Here is an 11,236-nt window from a genome sequence, read left to right as displayed (position 1 = left end):
TTTTGTTTTGCTTTTTAAACTTTTTGGGTTTATTTATTTATTTATTTATGCCTGTGTTGGGTCTTCGTTTCTGTGCGAGGGCTTTCTCTAGTTGTGGCAAGTGGGGGCCACTCTTCATTGCGGCGCGTGGGCCTCTCATTATCGTGGCCTCTCTTGTTGCGGAGCACAGGTTCCTGACGTGCAGGCTCAGTAATTGTAGCTCACGGGCCTAGTTGCTCCACAGCAGGTGGGATCTTCCCAGACCAGGGCTCGAACCCGTGTCCCCTGCATTGGCAGGCAGATTCTCAACCACTGCGCCACCAGGGAAGCCCCTGCTCACATTTTAATACTGCCTTACATGTTTGTTTCTTGGAACAATTCCTATTGTAATAAGTTCATAACAAAAAACTTCAAGTGATTACACAATATTTAATAGTAATGTGTCAAATATACAGCTGGTAATATTGAGGGAGAAAATATAGCAAAAGTACATACAATTATAGAACTAAATTCACATTAAATATGTCAAATGGAAGATACATTTTATTTTTCCACTTTTTACATAGTCTACAAGATGAAGATAAATAGACTCCAATCAGTTAATTAATTATCCTGGTGAGTGAAGTCTTTCATTTTATTTTGGTAACAAGAAAATCCAGCGAGATTGGTTCAAGATGGCGGAGTAGAAGGATGTGCTCTCACTCCCTCTTGCGAGAACACCGGAATCACAACTAACTGCTGAACAATCATCGACAGGAAGACACTGGAACTCACCAAAAAAGATACCCCACATCCAAAGACAAAGGGGAAACCACAATGAGACGGTAGGAGGGGCGCAATCACAATAAAATCAAATCCCATAACTGCTGGGTGGGTGACTCAGAAACGGGAGAACACTTATACCACAGAAGTCCACCCACTGGAGTGAAGGTTCTGAGCCCCGCATCAGGCTTCCGAACCTGGGGGTCTGGCAACAGGAGGAGGAATTCCTAGAGAATCAGACTTTGAAAGCTAGCGGGATTTGATTGCAGGGCTTCAACAGGACTGGGGGAAACAGAGACTCCACTCTTGGAGGGCACACACAAAGTAGTGTGTGCGTCGGGACCCAGGGGAAGGAGCAGTGACCACATAGAGACTGAACCTGACCTACCTACTAGTGTTGGAGGGTCTCCTGCAGAGTTGGGGGGTGGCTCTGTCTCACCGTGAGGACAAGGACACTGGCAGCAGAAGTTCTGGGAAGTACTCCTTGGTGTGAGCCTCCCAGAGTCTGCCATTAGCCCCACCAAAGAGCCCTGGTAGGCTCCACGGTTGGGTCGCCTCAGGCCAAACAACCAACAGGGAGGGGACCCAGCCCCACCCATCAGCAGACAAGCGGATTAAAGTTTTACTGAGCTCTGTCCACCAGAGCAACAGCCAGCTCTACCCACCACCAGTCCCTCCCATCAGGAAACTTGCACAAGCCTCTTAGATAGCCTCATCCACTAGAGGGCAGACAGAAGAAGCAAGAACTACAATCCTGCAGCCTGTGGAACACAAACCACATTCACAGAAAGATAGACAAGATGAAAAGGCTGAGGGCTATGTACCAGATGAAGGAACAAGATAAAACCCCAGAAAAACAACTAAATGAAGTGGAGATAGGCAACCTTCCAGAAAAAGAATTCAGAATAATGATAGTGAAGATGATCCAGGACCTCGGAATAAGAATGGAGGCAAAGATCGAGAAGATGCAAGAAATGTTTAACAAAGATCTAGAAGAATAAAAGAACAAACAAACAGAGATGAACAATACAATAACTGAAATGAAAAATACACTAGAAGGAATCAATAGCAGAATAACTGAGGCAGAAGAACTGATAAGTGACCTGGAAGACAGAATGGTGGAATTCACTGCTGCAGAACAGAAATAAAGAAAAAAGAAAGAAATGAAGACAGCCTACAAGACCTCTGGGACAACATTAAATGCAACAACATTTGCATTATAGGGCTCCCAGAAGGAGAAGAGAGAGAGAAAGGACCAGAGAAAATATTTGAAGAGATTATAGTCGAAAACTTCCCTAACATGGGAAAGGAAATAGCCACCCAAGTCCAGGAAGCACAGAGAGTCCCATACAGGATAAACCCAAGGAGAAACATGCCGACACACATAGTAATCAAATTGGCAAAACTTAAAGACAAAGAAAAACTATTGAAAGCAGCAAGGGAAAAATGACAAATAACATACAAGGGAACTCCCATAAGGTTAACAGCTGATTTCTCAGCAGAAACTCTACAAGCCAGAAGGGAGTGTCATGATATACTTAAAGTGATAAAAGGGGAGAACCTACAACCAAGATTACTCTACCCAGCAAGGATCTCATGCAGATTCAATGGAGAAATCAAAAGTTTTACAGACAAGCAAAAGCTAAGAGAATTCAGCACCACCAAACCAGCTCTACAACAAATGCTAAAGGAACTTCTCTAAGTGGGAAACACAAGAGAAGAAAAGGACCTACGAAAACAAACCCAAAACAATTAAGAAAATGGTAATAGGAACATACATATCGATAATTACCTCAAACGTGAATGGACTAAATGCTCCAACCAAAAGACACAGGCTTGCTGAATGGATACAAAAGCAAGACTCATATAGACTGCTGTCTACAAGAGACCCACTAGGGACACATACAGACTGAATGTGAGGGGATGGAAAAAGATATTCCACACAAATGGAAATCAAAAGAAAGCTGGAGTAGAAATACTCATATCAGATAAAATAGACTTTAAAATAAAGAATGTTACAGGAGACAATGAAGGACACTACATAATGATCAAGGGATCAATCCAAGAAGAAGACACAACAATTATAAATACATATGCACCCAACATAGGAGCACCTCAATACATAAGGCAACTGCAAACAGCTATAAAAGAGGAAATCGACAGTATCACAACAATAGTGGGGGACTTTAACACCTCACTTACACCAATGGACAAATCATCCAAACAGAAAATTAATAAGGAAACACAAGCTTTAAATGACACAATAGGCCAGATAGATTTAATTGATATTTATAGGACATTCCATCCAAAAACAGCAGATTACACTTTCTTCTCAAGTGCGCACGGAACATTCTCCAGGATAGATCACATCTTGGGTCATAAATCAAGCCTCAGTAAATTGAAGAAAACTGAAATCATATCAAGCACCTTTCCTGACCACAACACTATGAGATTAGAAATCAATTACAGGGGAAAAAACGTAAAAAACACAAACACATGGAGGCTAAACAATACGTTACTAAATAACCAAGAGATCACTGAAGAAATCAAAGAGGAAATAAAAAAATACCTAGAGACAAATGACAATGAAAACACAACGATCCAAAACCTATGGGATGTGGCAAAAACAGTTCTAAGAGGGAAGTTTATAGCTATACAAGCCTACCTCAAGAAACAAGAAAAATCTCAAACAATCTAACCTTACACCTAAAGGAACTAGAGAAAGAAGAACAAACAAAACCGAAAGTTAGCAGAAGGAAAGAAATCATAAAGATCAGAGCAGAAATAAATGAAATAGAAACAAAGAAAACAATAGCAAGGATCAGTAAAACTAAAAGCTGGTTCTTTGAGAAGATAAACAAAATTGATAAACCATTAGCCAGACTCACCAAGAAAAAGAGGGAGAAGACTCAAATCAATAAAGTTAGAAATGAAAAAGAAATTACAACAGATATCGCAGAAATACAAAGCATCCTAAGAGACTACTACAAGCAACTCTATGCCAATAAAATGGACAACCTGGAAGAAATGGACAAATTCTTAGAAAGGTATAAGCTTCCAAGACTGAACCAGGAAGAAATAGAAAATATGAACAGACCAATCACAAGTAATGAAATTGAAACTGTGATTAAAAATCTTCCAACAAACAAAAGTCCAGGACAAGATGGCTTCACAGGTGAATTCTATCAAACATTTAGAGAAGAACTAACATCCATCCTTCTCAAACTCTTCCAAAAAACTGCAGAGGAAGGAACACTCCCAAACTCATTCTATGAGGCCACCATCACCCTGATACCAACACCAGACAAAGATACTACAAAAAAAGAAAATTACAGACCAATATCACTGATGAATATAGATGCAAAAAACCTCAACGAAATACTAGCAAACAGAATCTAACAACACATTAAAAGGATCATACACCATGATGAAGTGGGATTTATCCCAGGGATGCAAGGATTCTTCAATATAGGCAAATCAATCAATGGGATACACTATATTAACAAATTGAAGAATAAAAACCATATGATCATCTCAATAGATGCAGAAAAAGCTTTTGGCAAAATTCAACACCCATTTATGATAAAAACTCTTCAGAAAGTGGGCATAGAGGGAACCTACCTCAACATAATAAAGGCCATATACAACAAACCCACAGCAAACATCATTCTCAATGGTGAAAAACTGAAAGCATTTCCTCTAAGATCAGGAACAAGACAAGGATGTCCACTCTCACCACTATTATTCAACATAGTTTTGGAAGTCCTAGCCACGGCAATCAGAGAAGAAAAAGAAATAAAAGGAATACAAATTGGAAAAGAGGAAGTAAAACTGTCACTGTTTGCAGATGACATGATACTATACATAGAGGATCCTAATGATGCCACCAGAAAACTACTAGAGCTAATCAATGAATTTGGTGAAGTTGCAGGATACAAAATTAATGCACAGAAATCTCTTGCATTCCTATACACTAATGATGAAAAATCTGAAAGAGAAATTAGGGAAACACTCCCATTTACCACTGCAACAAAAGGAATAAAATACCTAGGAATAAACCTACCAAGGGAGACAAAAGACCTCTATGCAGAAAACTATAAGACACTGATGAAAGAAATTAAAGATGATACCAACAGATGGAGAGATATACCGTGTTCTTGGATTGGAAGAATCAATACTGTGAAAATGACTATACTACCAAAAGCAATCTACAGATTCAATGCAATCCCTATCAAATTATTAATGGCATTTTTTAAGGAACTAGAACAAAAAATCTTAAAATTTGTTTGGAGACACAAAAGACCCCAAATAGACCAAGTAGTCTTGAGGGAAAAAAACAGAGCTGGAGGAATCAAACTCCCTGACTTCAGACTATACTACAAAGCTACACTAATCAAGACAATATGGTACTGGCACAAAAACAGAAATATAGATCAATGGAACAAGATAGAAAGCCCAGAGATAAACCCATGCACCTATGGTCAACTAATCTATGACAAAGGAGGCAAGGATATACAATGGAGAAGAGACACTCTTTTCAATAAGTGGTGCTGGGAAAACTGGACAGCTACATGTAAAAGAATGAAATTAGAACACTCCCTAACACCATACACAAAAATAAACTCGAAATGGATTAGAGACCTAAATGTAAGACCGGACACTATAAAACTCTTAGAGGAAAACATAGGCAGAACACTCTTTGACATAAATCACAGCAAGATCTTTTTTGATCCACCTCCTAGAGTAATGGAAATAAAAACAAAAATAAATAAATGGGACCTAATGAAACTTAAAAGTTTTTGCACAGCAAAGGAAACCATAAACAAGATGAAAAGACAACCCTCAAAATGGGAGAAAATATTTGCAAATGAATCAATGGACAAAGGATTAATCTCCAAAATATATAAACAGCTCATGCAGCTCAATATTAAAAAAACAAACAATCCAATCCAAAAATGGGCAGAAAACCGAAACAGACATTTCTCCAAAGAAGACATACAGATGGCCAAGAGGCACATGAAAAGCTGCTCAGCACCACTAATTATTAGAGAAATGCAAATCAAAACTACAATGAGGTATCACCTCACACCACTTAGAACAGGCATCATCAGAAAATCTACAAACAACAAATGCTGGAGAGGGTGTGGAGAAAAGGGAACCCTCTTGCACTGTTGGTGGGAATGTAAATTGATACAGCCACTATGGAGAACAGTATGGAGGTCCCTTTAAAAACTAAAAATAGAATTACCATATGATCCAGCAATCCCACTACTGGGTATATACCCAGAGAAAACCATAGTTCAAAAAGACACATGCACCCCAATGTTCACTGCAGCACTATTTACAATTGCCAGGTCATGGAAGCAACCTAAATGCCCATCGACAGATGAATGGATAAAGAAGATGTGGTACATATATACAATGGAATATTACTCAGCCATAAAAAGGAACGAAACTGGGTCATTTGTAGAGACGTGGGTGGATCTAGAGACTGTCATACAGAGTGAAGTAAGTCAGAAAGAGAAAAACAAATATTGTATATTGACGCATCTATGTGGAACCTAGAAAATTGGTACAGATGAACCAGTTTGCAGGGCAGAAATTGAGACACAGATGTAGAGAACAAACGTATGGACACCAAGGGGGGAAAACCGCGGTGGTGGGGGCGGTGGTGTGCTGAATTGGGCGATTGGGATTGACATGTATACACTGATGTGTATGAAGTGGATGACTAATAGGAACCTGCTGTATAAAAAAATTAATTAAATTAAATTAAAAGAAAAAGAAAACCCAAAGTTATTAATACTGGATTTCTCATCTTACATTCACCTGAAAAGAATCATCATAGATTAGTTAACCTAGGAGCCTCTTACTGGGATATTAGCTGATGAGTTGACTTCTGGGTCCCATCAAAATTCCACATGGCTTATTTGCAGAAATTGATAAGCTCATTCTAAAATTCACATAGAAGTTCAAGGGATCCTGAGTAGCCCAAAACAATCTTGAAAAAAAAGAACAAAGCTGAAGGACTCACACTTTCTGATTTTGAAACTTACTACAAAGTGACAGTAATCAAAACAGTGTGTACTGGTATAAAGATAAGACATAGATCAATGGAATAGAATTAAAATAAAATTCTCACATTTATGGTCGCTTGATTTTTTTGACAAAAGTACCAAGACAATTCAATGGGGGTAAAAAAATGGTCTTTTTAACAAATGGTGCTGGGACAACTGGACTTCCACATGCAAAGGTATGATGTTGGACCCCTGCCTCACAATTTATACAAAAATTAACTGAAAATGAGTCACAGACCTGAATGTAAGAGTCAAAACTATAAAACTCTTAGAAGAAAAATGGGCATAATCCTCCATGTCCTTGGATTAGGCAATGGTTGTTTAGATATGACACCAGAATAACAAACAACAAAAGAAAAAATAGGTAAATTGAATTTCCTCAAAATTAAAATTTTTTGAGCTTCAAAAGAACCTTTCAGTAAAGTGAACATACAACCTACAGAATGGGAGAAAATATCTGTGAATATAATAATTGATGAGGGACCTATATCTAGAATATATTTAGTACTTTTACAACCCAATTTTAAAATGGGCAATTTTTTTAAACTGATTTAAAAATGAGCAAAGGATTAGGGCTTCCCTGGTGGCCCAGTGGTTGAGAATCTGCCTGCCAATGCAGGGGACACGGGTTCGAGCCCTGGTCTGGGAAGATCCCACATGCCGCGGAGCAGCTGGGCCCGTGAGCCACAACTACTGAGCCTGCGTGTCTGGAGCCTGTGCTCCGCAACAAGAGAGGCCGCGATAGTGAGAGGCCCGCGCACCGCGATGAAGAATGGCCCCCGCTCGACGCAACTAGAGAAAGCCCTCCCACAGAAACGAAGACCCAACACAGCCAAAAATAAAATAAATAAATAAATAAATTTATTAAAAAAAAAAAAAGTAAACAGGAGATTAAAAAAAAGAAATGAGCAAAGGATTTGAATACACATTTCTCCAAAGCAGATATACAAATGGCTAATAGCACAAGAAGAAATGCTCAGCATCACTGATCATTAGGGAAATGCAAATCAAAAGCACCATCAGATACCACCTCACACCTGTTAGAATGGCTACTATCGAAACAAAACAAAACAAACAGAAAATGGTAAGTGTTGGTGAAGTTGTGGAGAAATTGGACCCGTTGTGCACTGTTGGTAGGAAAGTATAATGGTGCAGCTGCTCTGGAAAACATTATGATGGTTCCTCAAAACATTAAAAATAGAACCCATATGATCCAGCAATTCAGCTTCTTAGTATATGCCCCTAAAGAATTGAAAGCAGGGTCTCAAAGAGATATTTGTGCAGCCATGGTCATAGCAGCATGACTCACAACAGCCATAAGATGGCAGCAACCCAAGTGTCGCTCCACGGAGGAATGGATCAGCAAAATACCATCTATACATACAATGGAATATTACTCACCTCTAAAATGGAAGAAAATTGTGACACATGCTACAACACGGATGAATCTTGATGACTGACATTATGCTAAGTAAAATAAGCCAGTCACATAAAGACAAATAGTGTATGATTCTACTTATATAAGGTACCTAGAATAGTCAGATTCATAGAGACAGAAAGAAGAATGGTAGTTGCCCAGAGCTGGAGCTGGGGGAAATGGGGAGTAATTGTTTGATGGGTATGGAGTTTTAGTTCTGCAAGATCAAAAGAGTTCTGGAGATTGGCTATACAACAATGTGAATGTACATACTGACTCTGAAATGTACACTTAAAAATGCTTAAAATGGTAAATTTCATGTTATGTGTATTTTACCACAATGTAAAAAAATTGTAATGGGCAAAGTTCTGAATAGCCATGGCTCCAAAGAAAACATACAAATGACCACTATGCACATGGAAAGATGCTCAACATCATTAGCCATTAAGGAAATGTAAATCAAAACCACGGTGAGACACCACTCCACACCCATCGCTAGCTATAATAAGAAAGAGAATCAGTGTTGGTGAGGATGTGGAGAAATCAGAACCCTCTTACACTGCGGGTGGGAATGAAAAGTGGTGCAGCTTCTTTGGAAAAACAATTTAGCAGTTCCTTGGATATACATATAGCTGATACACTTCATTGTACAGCAGAAACTAACACAACATTGTAAAGCAATTATCCTCCAACAAAAATATATATTAAATACTTGGCCCAGCAATTCTACTCTTAGAATTCCACTCAAGAGAAATGAAAATATCCATCCACACAAAAATCTGTACACAAATGTTCACAGCAGCCTTTCTGATAATCGTCAAAGAGCGGAAAAAATCTAAATGTCTATCAAGTGATGAACTGATAAATAAAATTGGTTCTATTCATACAATGCAGTAACAAGGAATGACATACTATTCATGCTACAACATGGATGAACCTTAAAAAACATTATGTGAGTAAAAGAAGCCAGTAACAACTGACCACATATTATATGATTGTTTATTTGAAATGTCCAACATAGGCAAATCTGTAGAGGTGGAAAGTGGATTACTGGTTACCTAGGGCTGAGTGGGAGTGTCTAGGGGCAAATGGGGAATGACTGCTATTAGGTACAGGGTTTCTTTTTGGAGTGATGAAAATATCCTAAACTTAGGTCATAGTGATGGTTGCATAACTCTGTGAACATAATAAACCACTGAATTGTACACTTTAAATGGATGGATTTAATGCTATGTGAATTATATCTCAGTAAAGATGCAACTTGTAATAAAAGCTAAAAGAATCAATTCTAGATTAAAGATCTAACTGTGTAAAAGCTAAACTGTAAACACCTTAGAATAAAAAATTGAGGCATATCCTTAAGGCATTGGGTAGGGAAGAAAACAAACAAACAAAAAAAGTGCAAACCCTAAAAATAAAAGTACTAAATTTGATTATATTTAAAAATAAACGTTTGTGCAAGATATATTACCATGAAAAATGTTAAGACAAGAGACAGACTGGGAGAAGATATTTGCCACGTGCACAACCAACAATGTATTATGTGGATGGTAACTCAAGAAACATAAAATGTATGCTTACAACAGCACAAAGGATGGTGGATAAATTCCTGTGAGATTAAAGCGCCACAGGTGGAGTAGTATAATTTACGTGAAGCAGGATGTTGAAAATTAAAGATGTATATTGTAAAATGTAGAGCAACCATTAAAAATGATGTATAACTAATAAGTGAGTGATGAAAATAGAATTACTTAAAAAAAATAATAAATAAATACTCAATCCAAAAGCAGGCAAAAGAAAAGAAAAGAAAAAAGTATCACTGAATGCCTGGAACACAGAAAACAACTATGGTAAGTAAGATGGGAGACTTAAATGCAATCCTATCAGCAATCACCTTAAGTGTCTGGTGATAGAATTAATGTCCGGAATATGATTTTAAACACCTATAAACCAATAAGAAAAAGGCTTCACAACAGAAATACTGGCAACGGATATGAAGAGAAAATTCACAGAGGAAGAAACCAAATCTGTCGTAAATATGAAAAGATGTTCAACTTCCTTAATAATCAGGGAAATACAAATATAAATAAAAAGTAAAATAATGAACTGCCATTTCACACTCATCCTGCTGGCAAAGGTTTTAAGTCCATTATCAGTAAGTGTTGGCAAGGATGTGAAAACAGGACCTAGGCACTGCTGGTGGGAGTGCCACTGGGCCCCCTCTCTTTGGTGAGCACTATGGCGAGCCCAGGGAAGATGAAAGCACTCCTGTCCCCAGTACTGAGTGTCTCTGTGTCTCGGTGTCCCCCTGAGAGCAGCTCTGCACGGTGGGCAAAGAGACATTTATGCAGATTCCCCTCTGGGGAATGGAAAGTAAACTGGACTTTATTTATTCAATGAAATACTATACAGTGGTTAAAACGAATGAGCCAGATATGTTTGTTTAAACATGACTCTATCTCAAAAACATAATGATGTACGAAAAAAAGCAAGTTCCAATAGGATATGGACTGAAGTACATCATTCACATAAAAATTTAAAATACCAAAACCAGTGGTATACACTGTTTACTGACACGTGGTAGGAGAAGCACCGGGAAGGGAAGGGAAAGGATTGGGTGGCCCCGGCCTTCTCTCTACCCGTTACTTTCCATTTTTAAAGAGAGATCTGAGCCGACAGCAGACTAAGTCTTGCTCCTGTTGCCTCCCAGGGCAAGTGCCCTGGCCGGGACCACCGCCCCCCCCCCCAACCCCGGGTGCCTTTAGGTGAACAAATATAGTCTACTTTTGTCTTTCCTTAAGTTAGTTCTAGTTGGGTTTTCATCACTTGTAACCAGGAGGCCTGCTTATACATTCTTTTTCAGGTCATTACCCGTTCATGCCACCTTGTACGTACTCCCTAAAAATGTGTATAACTGAACCTGTCCAGGAAAGGGAGTCGCCAGCTCCAGGCTCTCCCATTCCTTTTGGGATCGCTCTGCTGGTTAGAAAGAGCATTCCTA

Source organism: Balaenoptera borealis (genome assembly GCF_965194805.1).
Source record: "Balaenoptera borealis genome assembly, chromosome: 7".
In the NCBI taxonomy this organism is placed as follows: domain Eukaryota; kingdom Metazoa; phylum Chordata; class Mammalia; order Artiodactyla; family Balaenopteridae; genus Balaenoptera; species Balaenoptera borealis.
The sequence above is the reverse complement of the archived record's forward strand: the minus strand, read 5'-3'. Positions refer to the sequence as shown.